Genomic DNA, 12,998 nt, shown 5'->3' with positions numbered 1-12,998 from the left:
AATCTTTTTAAGTTTGAAATATTTAAATTTTTGTAAATATTTATTGAACAATGGCTGTGTGCCAGGGACTGTACCAGGTGCCCTGCACAGAGTGACAAAGAAGATGGCCAAGGTCCATCTAGGGGCTTCCATTCCACTGTGGGGTATAAACAATGAATGAATAAACAAAATAAGTAAGCTGGACATGGTGGCTCATGCCTGTAATCCCAGCACTTTGGGAGGCCAAGGCAAGCAGATCACTTGAGGCTAGGAATTTGAGGATGCAGTGAGTTAGTTGTACCACTGTGTTTCAGCCTAGGCAACAGAGTGAGACCCCCATCTCTAAAAAATTTTAAAAAATAATAATTACAGATTGATTTGTAATACCTAACACCTCTATTTACTGCTTACTAGCCCAGTTCTAAGGCCTCACATATATTTCAGGCTGATCCATATGAAATTGTTGATAAATGACCATACTGAGTTCCCAAAATGGCAATTTCATAGGTTCAACCTAATGTTTAGCTAGTGAATCGCCACAACAATCCTAGAGATAGGTCCTATAATGACCACTTAATCCATGGAAAGTGGACAAATAAATATTAATAAGTTGCCAAAATTCACAGAGCATGTTTGTGACTGAATCTGGGCTTAAATCCAGACAATTTGACCTCAGGATTCATGGTCTCATCTGTTAAGTTCTAGACATGAGATGAGTCAGAAACTAGCAAATCCATTTGAGAAGAGATAGCGAGGAAGGGCCTCTCAGAGGAAGATATTAGAGCTGAGACCTGACGGATGAGAATGATTCAGCTGTGAAGTAACCTTGAAGAAATGTCGCTATCATTTGTGACACACTGTCAAACCTATAAGGACACCTGAATTTCTTTTCTTTCTTTTCTTTTCTTTTCTTTTTATCAAGATGGAGTCTTGGTCTGTCACCCAGGCTGGAGTGCAGTGGCAGGCACGATCTTGGCTCATTGCAACCTCTGCCTCCCGGGTTCAAGCAATTCTCCCGCCTCAGCCTCCCAAGTAGCTGAGATTATAGGTACATGCCACCATTCCTGGCTAATTTTTGTATTTTTAGTGGAGGTGGGATTTCACCATGCTGGCCAGGCTGTTCTTGAACTCCTGACCTGATCTTCCAGAGTTGGCCTCCCAAAGTGCTGGGATTCCAGGCATGAGCCACCATGCCTGGCCACCGGAATTTCTTATTTGAGGAGTGTAGAGCACATCTCCCATGGTGTTGCTTCCTACTGACCACCCTAGGGGTGGGCCTCTCCTTTAGGCCTCCATACCATTTCCTGGAAGGAGTGTGGCCTGGGAGCTGACCTGATTTATGATCTATCGCTGCTGGTCTCTGTGGATGCAGCAGCTCTAAAGGTCCTTTCTCACCAACGACCTTCGTGTCCTAGGCCCAAGTCAGAAAAACCTGGTAGCAACATAGACTTTTCAGTCCTTCTTCAGTTGAACATACCTGCCATACAAAACAATTGCCTCCTCAAATGCTCATAGCCTTGTGAGCATAAGTTTGAACTTATGATCACCACCCTACGGACTGAGCCATTCTCAATGCCTGATTCTCTGTAACTAATGCAAGTGTCTCCACTGAGGGTTCTAAAGTAACTGTGACAGGGCATCTGGGGCAAAGAAGTCCTTAAGATCTTCATTTCTACTTTTCCACAGCTGGTCTACTGTCTCTGTTCCTGTTATTCCAGGCCTGTCCAGGCTCTGAGATCCTGATCTTAAGCCATCCTAGACTGTCATATTGTGGGCTTAGCATTGAGTCATTGTCTCTGTTATTCTGGCTGGGGATATGCTACCCAGTACTCACACCTGGACTTCATTTTTCTCTTCCATCCACCACCTCCTTACCAACGGCACACCTGTTTTAGAAATAGGCTGTTACCTTCATCTTATCCCCATATTACAACTTATATTAGAAAAACTATACTTTTATTAGAAACTTATATTAGAAAACTATAATTCTATTTTGATCTCTGTCCAAGTTTTTATTCTGCCTTTAAATCTTGCCAAGTTTTTCCCAGTGATGGAAAACCTGCCCTTGGATGGCTGTCCTGTGGCTTGCAGCCTGGCTTTCTATTGAAGATCACTAGATGGGACCACCAGGTATCACTTGGTAGATCCCCATTTCCAACTTTAACTTCCTAACTGGGATCTGGAGCTGCTTATTCACATCCTGTTCTCTTACCACCCATGCTCACTACTAAATGGACTAGGATTGAAGAAGTAACTGAGTGCCTGAGTGTGGTCAGAAGTGGACCTCAAGTGAGGACGACTTGGGGTTGGTCATGGGCTAGGTAAGCCTACCTGTAAGTGTTAGGAGGGTGTCACAAACCTAGAGAGGCAAGTCTGATGATAACTCGGAGCATGGACTCTGGATTCACACAGATCTAGGTGTGAATCCTGGACAGCTCACTTAATCTCTCTGTCCTTCAAATTATCTTTCTAGAAAGTAAGCACAATTCTAATATGAATTTAGTGCTTACAGAGTGGTTGTGAAATTTGAAAGGTGATGTAGTTAGAGGCTTTTACCTCTGGACAAGATGGAGTAAGAAGGTCTGGATTTACCATCCTGTTTGATGCAAAGAAAGGATAAACAGACAAAATATATAAAACAATAGTTTCAAGAGATTGGACATCAAGCAACAAAGGGCTGTGATCCCTGAGAGAGAGAAAACAAATGAGGGGAGCCCAGCTTACTCCACTGAGGGGTTTTTAGTCTGTGATGTAAGCAGAGGAAACTCAGGCAGAGCTTGGAAAATTTCATGACTTGAGGAGACAGGGGAGGGTGCGAGGAGTCCAATGTGGCTGGAGTTTGTGAGACCAGAGACCAAATACTACGAAGGAGAGCTACACAGAGAGAACCTCAGGATCTGCAAAGGGTCTGTCTCAAGTATTTGGCAGAGTACTGATCAACCATCTGAATGTTAGAAAAATAATTGAGGGCTGAGAAATAGTCATCTAGAAGGATTATAGAGAAGAGTTTTGTTGGCTATGACAGTGCTACAAATAGTACCTGTTCCACCACCAAGACTGGAGAAACCAATAATAAGTGAGGCACAGGGTGGCATACTCAGGAAGGTCTGGCCCCAGTAGTGGAGAACACTTGGCCCTAGTCTGAACACTTCTCTAGTCCCACCTAACACATCTAAAAGCAAGATTCAGAAGGATCACACTGTTTCCAAGTAACTTAACTATGTCCACGAACAAAGCTTAAGAATATTTCTGGGACTACAAAAATATCCAGCGCCCAATAAGGTAAAATTCATAATGTCTAGAATGCAATAATGATACGAGAACACAAAGAAGCAGAAAAATATGAGGAAAATCGAAAATGATCAAGAAATGATGCAGATGTTGGAATTAGACAAAGACATTAAACAGTTATTATAACTGTATTTGCATGTTCAAAAAATTAAATAGAGCCATGGAAGATATACAAAACACCCAAACTGACTTCTAGAAAGAAAAAGCAATCAAATAATGTCTGATATAAAAAATGCACTGGATAGGACTAATGGCAGAGTGGACAGACATTGCACAGGAAAAGATTAGTAAATTGTAAGATATAGCAATAGAAACTCCCCAAAATGAAATACACAGAGGAAGAAAAAAGAATTTTAAAAATGGGAACAGCCATGTGACAGCTTCAAGCAGTCTGGTATACATGTGATTGAAGTTTCTGAAAAAAGGGTGGAGAGGAGTCAGAAAAAAATATTTTTAGGTACAATGGACAAAATTTTTTTCTAAAGTTGATAAAACTATAAAGCCGTAGTCTCCAGACAGAAAATCATCATGGATATAGTAGACTTGAATAACACTATCAACTAACTTGGCCTGATGACATTTATAGAACAGCCTCACCCAATAACAGCGAAATGTATACCTTTTTAAGTGCACATGGAACATTAAGTTTTTGTCAGGGATAGAAGCCTGCCTTTGAATGGCTGTCCTGTGGCTGGGAACCTGCTTTTTATTGCGCATTGCCAGATGGTTCCATGAGCAAGATAGACCATATCCTGGGCCATAAAACAAGTCTTAATAAATTTAAAAGAATTCCAATACTAGAAAATGTGTTCTCTGGCTACAATGAAATTAAATTAGAAATCAATAACATACAGATACCTAGAAAATAACCAAGCATTTACAAACTAAAATACACTTCTGAATAATCCATCAGGTCAAGGAAAAAAAATCAAAAGTATTTTGAATTGAAAAAAAAGTATAACATATTAGACTTTATGGGATGCTGCTATGGCAGTATTTAGGGGAAAAATTATAGCACTAAACATATTTATTAATAAAAAATAATCTCAAATCAATGATGTCACCTTTTATGTTAATAAACTAGGAAAGCGTAAGGGCCCCTAAACCTAAAGTAAAAAGAAAGAAAATAATAACTATTAAAGCAAAAATCTACAAAATAGAAAACAGTCTGGCTAGAGGTTTTTCAATTTTATTTATCTCCAAGAATGAACAACACTGATCAGGAATCGAAGAGAGAAGAAACAAGCTACCAATATCAGGAATGAGAAGTGACATCACTACTGATCCACTGATATTAAAAAAACAAAGAGGAAATACTGTGAGCAACTTTATAAATTTCACATCTCAGAAGAAACTGACAAGTTTCTCGAAAGGCATAAACTACTGATGCTTACTCAAGAAGATGTAAATAACCTGAATAGTCCTATAGCACATGAAGACCTCGAATTTGTAGTTAAAACATCTACAAAGAAAACTTTAGGCTCAGATACCGTCACTGGTGAGTGAATTCTCCCAAATATTCAAAAAAGAGTTGGCCGGGCACTGTGGCTCACTCCTGCAATCCCAGCACCCTGGGAGGCCAAGGGGGGCAGATCACAAGGTCAGGAATTTGAGACCAGCCTGGCCAATATCATGAAACCCCGTCTCTACTAAAAATACAAAAATTAGCTGGGCTTGATAGCACATGCCTGTAGTCCCAGCTACTAAGGAGGCTGAGGCTGAAGAATCGCTTGAACCTGGGAGGCAGAGGTTGCAGTGAGCCGAGATTGCACCACTTCACTCCAGCGTGGGCAACAGAGTGAGATTCCATCTAAAAAAACAAAAAAAAAAGCTAATATCAATTCTATATAAACTGATCCAGAAAATTGAAGATGAAGAAATAATTTTCATCTCATCCTTTGAGGCTGGCATTATCAAAATCAGATAGAAAAACCAGATGACATTAGAAATAAAGAAAACCACAGACCATCTTGTGAACATAGATGCAAAAAATTTCAAAAAAAATTATCAAATCCAATCCAATCTTACATAAAAATTAAAATACATCTTGAACCAGAGGGATTTATCATAAAAAAGCACGTTTAATATTTGAAATGAATCTATTGAGTTATCATATTAGTAAAATAAAAAAGAAAAACTATATGATCATCTCAACGGAGACAGAAAAAGCATGTGACAAAATGTAACATCCATTCCTGAAAAAACTTAGCAAACTAGGAATAGAAAGGACATTTTTCAACCTGATAAAGGGCATCTACAAAAGTATCTACAACTAACATCATACTTCATAGTGAAAGACTGAATTCTTTTCCTCTAATATCAAGAATAAGGGAAATATGTCTGCTTTCCCCTCTTCTATTCAACATTAGAAATTCTGATTAGTGCAACCAGGCAAGAAAAAGAAGTAAAAAGAAAAAAATGGAAAGGAGAAAGTAAAATTGTCTTTATTTGTAGAGTACATGACTGTCTATGTAGAATGGTCTTTTTCAACCTCTGCTGGACATTTTTTTCCCGATAATTCTTTGTTGTGGGGGACTGTCCTGTGTATTGTAAGATGTTTAGCAGAATCTCTGGCCTCTGCCTAGTAGATGCCCATAGCACTGCCCCTCCTCCCTCCAAGAGGTGACAACCAAAAATGTATCCAAACATTGTTTTCTGTCTCCCCAGAGGGGTAAAAACCACTCCCAGTTGATAACTTCTGATAACAGAAAATCTGATGGAATCTACAAAAAAGCTATAATACTAGAACTAATAAGTTAGTTTACCAAGATATTATACAAGATCAATACACAGAAATCAATTGTATTTTTATATACTAGCAATGAACAAATGGATATGGAAATTAAATAGCAGTACCATTTACAATAGCTTCAAAAGTATGACAAATTGTAACAAAAGATGTTAAAAACTATACACTGAAAACTATAAGATATTGTTGAGAAACATTAAACAAGACTGAAATAGATATACCCTATCATGGGCTGGGAGAGTTAATATTTGTAAGATGTCAACTGTCCCTAAATTAATTTATAAAATTAATGTAATCACAATCAAAATTTCAGCAGGCTTTCTTGCAGAAATTGACAAGCTAATTCTAAAATTCACTGGAAATGCAAAAAAAAAAAATCTAGAATAGCCAAAACAACTTAAAAAAAGGAACAAAGCTGAGAGAAAACATTACCTGATTTCAAGACTAATAAAAGGTACAGGAGTCAAGACACTGTGGTATTGATATAAAGACAGACAAAAGTATCAGTGGAAAATAGTAGAGTCCAGAGACCTGCAGATACACGGAAAACAGGTTTTTGACAAAGATGTAAAAGCAATTCAGTGGAGAAAGGATGGTCTTTTCAACAAACGGTACTAAACAATTGGATATTCTTATGCCAACAAAACAAAGCAAAAGAAATTTCAATTTGCATAATTTTGCAAAATTAACTCACATTGATTATAGTTCCAAATGTAAAATACTTTTAGAAGAAAATATAGGATAAAATATTTATGATCTTGGATTAGGTAAAAGTTTCTGAGATAATTTTATACCAAAAGCATAATCTAAGAAAAGTATTGTTAAATTAAACTTCATGAAAATTAAAAACTTCTGCTTTTCAAAAGCAGAATTCATTGAGAGAATGAAAGGACAAATCAGACTGGGAGAAAATATTTTCAAAGCACATATTTAATAAAAGACTTGCATCTAGAATATGCATAGAACTCTTAAAACTCACCAATAAGAAGACATCAACAAAATTAAAACTTTGAGCTTTAAAGGATATCAACAAGAAAATGAAAAGATAACCCACAAAATGAAATAGAATTTTTGCAAATCACATATTTGATAACAGACTTTATATCTAGAATATATAAAAAACATTTAACAACTCAATAATAAGACAAGTAAACCAATTTTAAAATGGGCAAAGAATCTGAATGGGCATTTCTCCAGAGAAGGTATAAAAATGGCCAATAAAGCCGTGAAAAGGTGCCCAACATCATTAGCCATCAGAGAAATCCAAATCAAAACTACAATGTATTACCACATCATACTCGCTACGATGGCTCTAATAAAAAAGACAGACCATGACAAATATCTGAAGGAATGTGGAGACATCAGAGCCCTTATACAGTGCCTGTGGGAATATGAAATGGTACAACTCTGGAAAATAACACATCCATGTCTTGAAAGATTAAGTCTAGAAGTACCATATGACCTAGCAATTCTACTCCTAGGTATACACTCAAAATAAATGACAGCATATATCTACACAAAAAATTATACACAAATGTTCATAGCAGCATTATTCATAAAAGCCAAAAAATGGAAACAACACGAATGTCCATCAACTGATGAATGGATAAATAAAATGTGTGCATTCTAGTCATACAATGAAATATTATTTGTCAATACAAATAAATGAAGCACTAATGTATACTAGAACACGAATGAACCTTGAAATCATTATGCTACATGAAGGAAGACAGCCACAAAGGATTACTTATTGTGTGATTACATTTATATGAAATGTCCAGAATAGGCAAATCTCTAGAGACAGAAAGCAGATTAGTGGTTGTGTAGTGCTTGTTAGGTGATGGATGGGCAACGGGGAGTGACTGCTAATGTGTATAAGGAGATGAAATGTTCTAAAATTGATTATGGTGATGATTTAAAATCTGTTAATGTGCTAAAAAGTACTGACTTATATACTTTAATTGGGTAAATTTTGTGATATCTAAATTATATCTCAATAAAGCTCTTATTAAATACACACACACACACACACACATAAAAGAATGGGCCCTCTAAAAGAAGGCAGGACTTTTTGAAGTGATGGAAATCTTCTGTATCTTGACTGTGGTGATAGTTACCAAAGTGAATACATTTGTCAAAACTCATTGAGATGTATGTAAATTAATTCTCAATAAAGTTGATTTTTAAAAGCCTCAATAATAAGGCAAAAATAAATTAAAAATGGGCGAAAGATTTGAAACTTACCACAGATGGCAAAAAAGCACATGAAATGATATGCAACATCATTAGTCATTAGAAAAGTGCAAATTAAAACCACAATGATATACCACTACCTGTTAGAATAGCTAAAATTAAAATGACTAAGTGTGGTCAAAGATATATTGGATCTGGAATGCTCATTCTCTGGTTTTGTTAATGTAACGTGGTATAACCACTCTGCAGAATGGTTGACAGTTTCTTAAACATTCAGCAGGCATCTAACATGTAATCTAGGCATTCCACTCTTAGGTATTTACCCAACAGAATTTAAAACACATGTTCATATAAAGACTTGTATACAAATGTTCATAGCAGTTTTATTTGTAATTGTGCAAAGCTGAAAATAATCCAAATGCCTATCAACAGGTGAATAAATAAATTGTGGTATATACTACTCAGCAATATAATGGAGTGACCTGCTGAGTACAAACTGTATGAATCCATTTATTTTAAGACATTAGAAAATGCAAATAAATCCACAGCAACAGAAAGCAGATCAATAGTTGTCTGGGGAGGAGTGTGAGGAGGTGCAGGAGGGAGAATACAAGGAAATTTTGGAGGCTGATAAATATGTTCACTATATTGATCATGGTGAAAATGTTATTGGTGTATAGATGCCAAACTTTATCAAATTGTGTATTTTAAATATTTGTGGTTTATTGTATGTCAATTATACCTCCATAAAGCTGTTAAAGATAATCCATTTAAAGTGCCTGGCTTGCAGTAAGAGCCTGTTTTCTCTAATTGCTCCCTGGCTTCACACACTGATATTACAGGAAGGAGAAGTCTCCCACCCTGGCTTGGACAGGCCCCTGGGACACAGGATTGACTTGCCCTCAGTTCTGCCCAGTCCCTTCCCAAAAATCTTTTGTTAGGGAAAGGAAGTCATCAATGGCTTCTTTATCCTCTCCAAGAAGAGCTGACTTACTTAGTCTGTCATATTTCTTTACTCACACTAGGCCTTCTTGGGGTCTTGGCTTTAATAACTATTTCAGTATTATTTTGTTGTAAATTTCCATATAGCCAACCAATGCAGATCAAACCATCTCAATCAAATCAACTGTACCAATACTTTTTCAATATAAGTTTATGTGAGAAACATGGTACGTCTACAGGAAGATAAAGAAACAAAGATGAGTGAGAAAGCAGTGATGTCTACAAGGACACCACAGTGGAGCAGGATTTAGGGGCTAAAGTGGGAACACTAGTGACTGCATCCAGTGGGAAGAATGAGATTGGAATATGGGGAGCTGCAGAAGCACCAACACGGGGGTTTACCAACACCAGAGCACTGTCTGCGTCTTCCTCTGTGAGCTTTGTGGGCTCATCCTAACATCCCAGATACCCTCTTTTTCTTCCACTGCCTGGGAGACCACATATCATCCAGTGGAAGGCGGGAACGTCTCTCCCTGCTGATTGCCTGCTCTCTCTGCCTGCACCCAGAGGAATGGAAAGATTCTGAGCTATCAGATAATTGGAGGAGTCTGGCATTTTTTATCTTTGCCTGTGCTGCTATCTGCCACCTCCCAGAGATCTGCTAGCTGAGCTTGTAGATCTGATTTATGGAGGGCTTCTAAAGACAACTTTCAGCTGTGTATTTGTATGCAGCTCTCTGTATGGGCTACTCGACAGGCATTCAGATTTAGGGGGAGAAGCATATGCATGTCAGAAGAAAGCAGATGCTGTATAATCAAAAGTAATTTAGAAGGAAAGGAGATAGTGATAAAAGGACAGACCCCATACCCAGTGTCAGGAGGTTTTGTGCCACTGCTGTATTCTTTCTGAGGCTCCTCGGGGCTCTTTGTGTTCCAAGCAGCTGCATCAAAAGCGATGGGAACCCTTCTGATGGCTTGGTGTACAGCTATAAAAGAAGCAGCCATAAGAGATGGGAGTTATGGGCCCCCAGATGCCTCAGAACCCAGCCAGTGCCATCAGAGGGTTCAGATTGTTAGAGAGTGAGGCAGACTAGTTCAGAGAGAGGTTACAAACCCATAGCCAATAAGTGAATGCAGTGGGGTGAAATGTGAAGATCACATTCTTCGAAGTCTCCAAACTCTAAACATCACTCGGGCTGAGATTCTGCTCCATCCTTTTCTGATCTTGGGTGATCTTGGAAATGTTATTTACTCACTCACAGCCTCATTTTATCAGCTGTAAAATGGAGCGATGATAATAATAATAATGCCTGCCTTTTCAGGGTTGTTTTAAGGACTAAGTGGAATGCTATTTAAGTGCTAAACAGGGGAGTACACTAACATACACAAAGATAAATTTTTAGATGATTTTATGTATTTTAAAATATTTTTTATTTTAAATAGGAGGTCTTGCTATGTTGCCCAGGATGGTCTCAAACTCCTAGGCTTAAGCGATCCTGCCACTTCAGCATTTCAAAGTGCTGGATTTACCAGCATGAACCACTATGCCCAGCCTTGGAGGTTTTAAATATAAGAGGCATTGTATTTGGGTGAGAAAAGGAATCTTTAGCTGCCAAAGATGTTTCCTTGGACTACAGAAGCCTGAGGGTCAAGTCTGGGTGCTAAATGATTGAAACGAAGACCATGCCCACATTGAACGGGACATCCTTTCAGATTTAAACTGCAGCCCACTGTCAGCCCTGGGCTCCCACGGTCTACAGCCAGGACATCAGTGAATGCTGCCTCTCTTTCCTTCTTGTTTTAGCGAACATGAAATGTTTGCTGGCTCAGAAAGAAGGACTTGACCTTAAGCAAAATAAAAAAGCACAACTTCCAGGTATCAAAATGACTTGAGTTCACAAACTATCCTCAAAAATGGATATCTCACACAAAGAAAGAAAAGTGGAGATCTCTGGGTACAATGGTTTCTTTAGTCAGTGGTAGGGGAAATAAAAAATTGAATATCACTGGAATACCATGTTGCCCTTGTTGGGAAGTAGAACATTTTCCTTCAGTGCCAAAGAAACTGTCTCTTTACAGGACCCTGACGGTCCTATCAGTAGGTCATGTATCTTTGTACATAAGGAAACAACAGTTATTTAATCGTTCTCTTACCATTTGAAGAATAATGGGAAGATTCAGACCCCTAAAATCTCTACCTGAGTACAAAAGGGAAATTCCCTATGGTGTCTTGTAAGTGGTGTCTTCTCCAACTTCCTCTAGTGCTTCTAACTCCACATTTGCAGATAAGTTTCCCCTTGTTTCATAGTTACCGACTGGCTCTGTTCTTGGAGGCCATAGAATCTGCAGTGTGAACCTCCCAGCCTCAGCCACTATCCCTTGTCCTCTTGTTTACTTAATATGATGTGTTCATTTTCGCTGCTGCTGGTAGTGCTCTTATTAGGTCCTATGTGGACTCTTGCCCACTTTGGACATACTTTTTTTCCCCTTTCGTTGAAAATCCAAAAACACAGAACCATGGAAATAGTAAAAAAAAAAAAAAAAAAAAAGGAGGGGGCTTGGTAGGCCCCTCTATGCAATACTACTCATATTTATCTTCACTTTCAGTTTCTGTTAATTGATGAATGAACGTTAAAGTATTTAGAGTAGTCCTGGCACATACTAAGCATTATATATACATGCCCACTATCATCATCATCATTTTTATGATATAAAAAATAGAACCATGACACATGCTTCACAATTTACAAAAGTGATTTCACAGACTCCATGTTTCGTGCTCTAGTACATTTCCAAAGGTTACCAATTTTTCCTTACGGAATATAGAGATCTTACACTGGGACACTGTGAGGCAGAGACAGGTCCTGTAGCATAGACGAGACAGCCTGGGCTGGGAGGGGAGCGTCGACTTTCCCATCCTTTCTGGATGCATTGCTGATGAAAGCATCCTCAGGAATCACCCCAAGCACAGTGGCTGGCATGTTGTAAGTAAGTATCTAAGGTACATTAACAGACTGTCACCTTGAGGTCCTCTCTGCACGAAAAAGCTATGCTTTTTGCAGTTGTACTTGAAAGCAGCCCCAGGCCTCATCAAGCAGCCCTGCGTAGGGGCCCAATAAAGTCCCTTCTCACAGTCACGCTGGGGTGTCTTATCTTTAGCTCCCACTCCTGGAGGAAGGGAGTGTACTTGCCCTCAAAACAGCAAAGGGACTGTGCTTTTCTTCTCCAATTTCTTATCCTGTGCCCAATCTGAGTTGATTATTGTTTTGCTCCTTCATCTGCCTTTCTCTCTGCTGGATAAGCAGTTTGTGCTAATACTATTTTCCTTTCCAAATCTTTTGTTCTACAGATAATGATCATGATAATAACAATCTTTCTCTTTTGTACAATGCTTCATAGTTTTCAAAGCACTTTCTCTGCCATTTTCTTATTTTTCCCTCAAAACAACCAGGATGGGTAGGCAGGGATGTGCCACTGTCATTCTCATTTTACAGGTGAGATTATGACACTCAGAGAGGCACACACATTTTTAAGGTCACACAGCCAGTAAGGGACAGAACCAAAACTAGAATTCAAGGCCTTCCCTTCAGGGCCTCAGAGTTTTCACTGGTGCATATGATTTCCTGTGGGTGAGTGGCAGGTGTGGAAGCTCAGAGACGGGGATGAGTGAGCTTTAGGATCATGAACAACAGTAACAGCTGTGGTGGTGGTGGTGGTGGTGGTGACGTGAGAAACAGCTAAGGAGATGTAGGAAAAAGCCAGCATTGTGAGGCTTAAAAATGGATAGAGTTAAGGATTCCGAAATGAGAATTTAAATAACCGAGAAATGTAGCCAACATCCAGTA

The sequence above is a fragment of the Pan paniscus genome, chromosome 1, assembly GCF_029289425.2.
Source record: "Pan paniscus chromosome 1, NHGRI_mPanPan1-v2.0_pri, whole genome shotgun sequence".
In the NCBI taxonomy this organism is placed as follows: domain Eukaryota; kingdom Metazoa; phylum Chordata; class Mammalia; order Primates; family Hominidae; genus Pan; species Pan paniscus.
The sequence above is the reverse complement of the archived record's forward strand: the minus strand, read 5'-3'. Positions refer to the sequence as shown.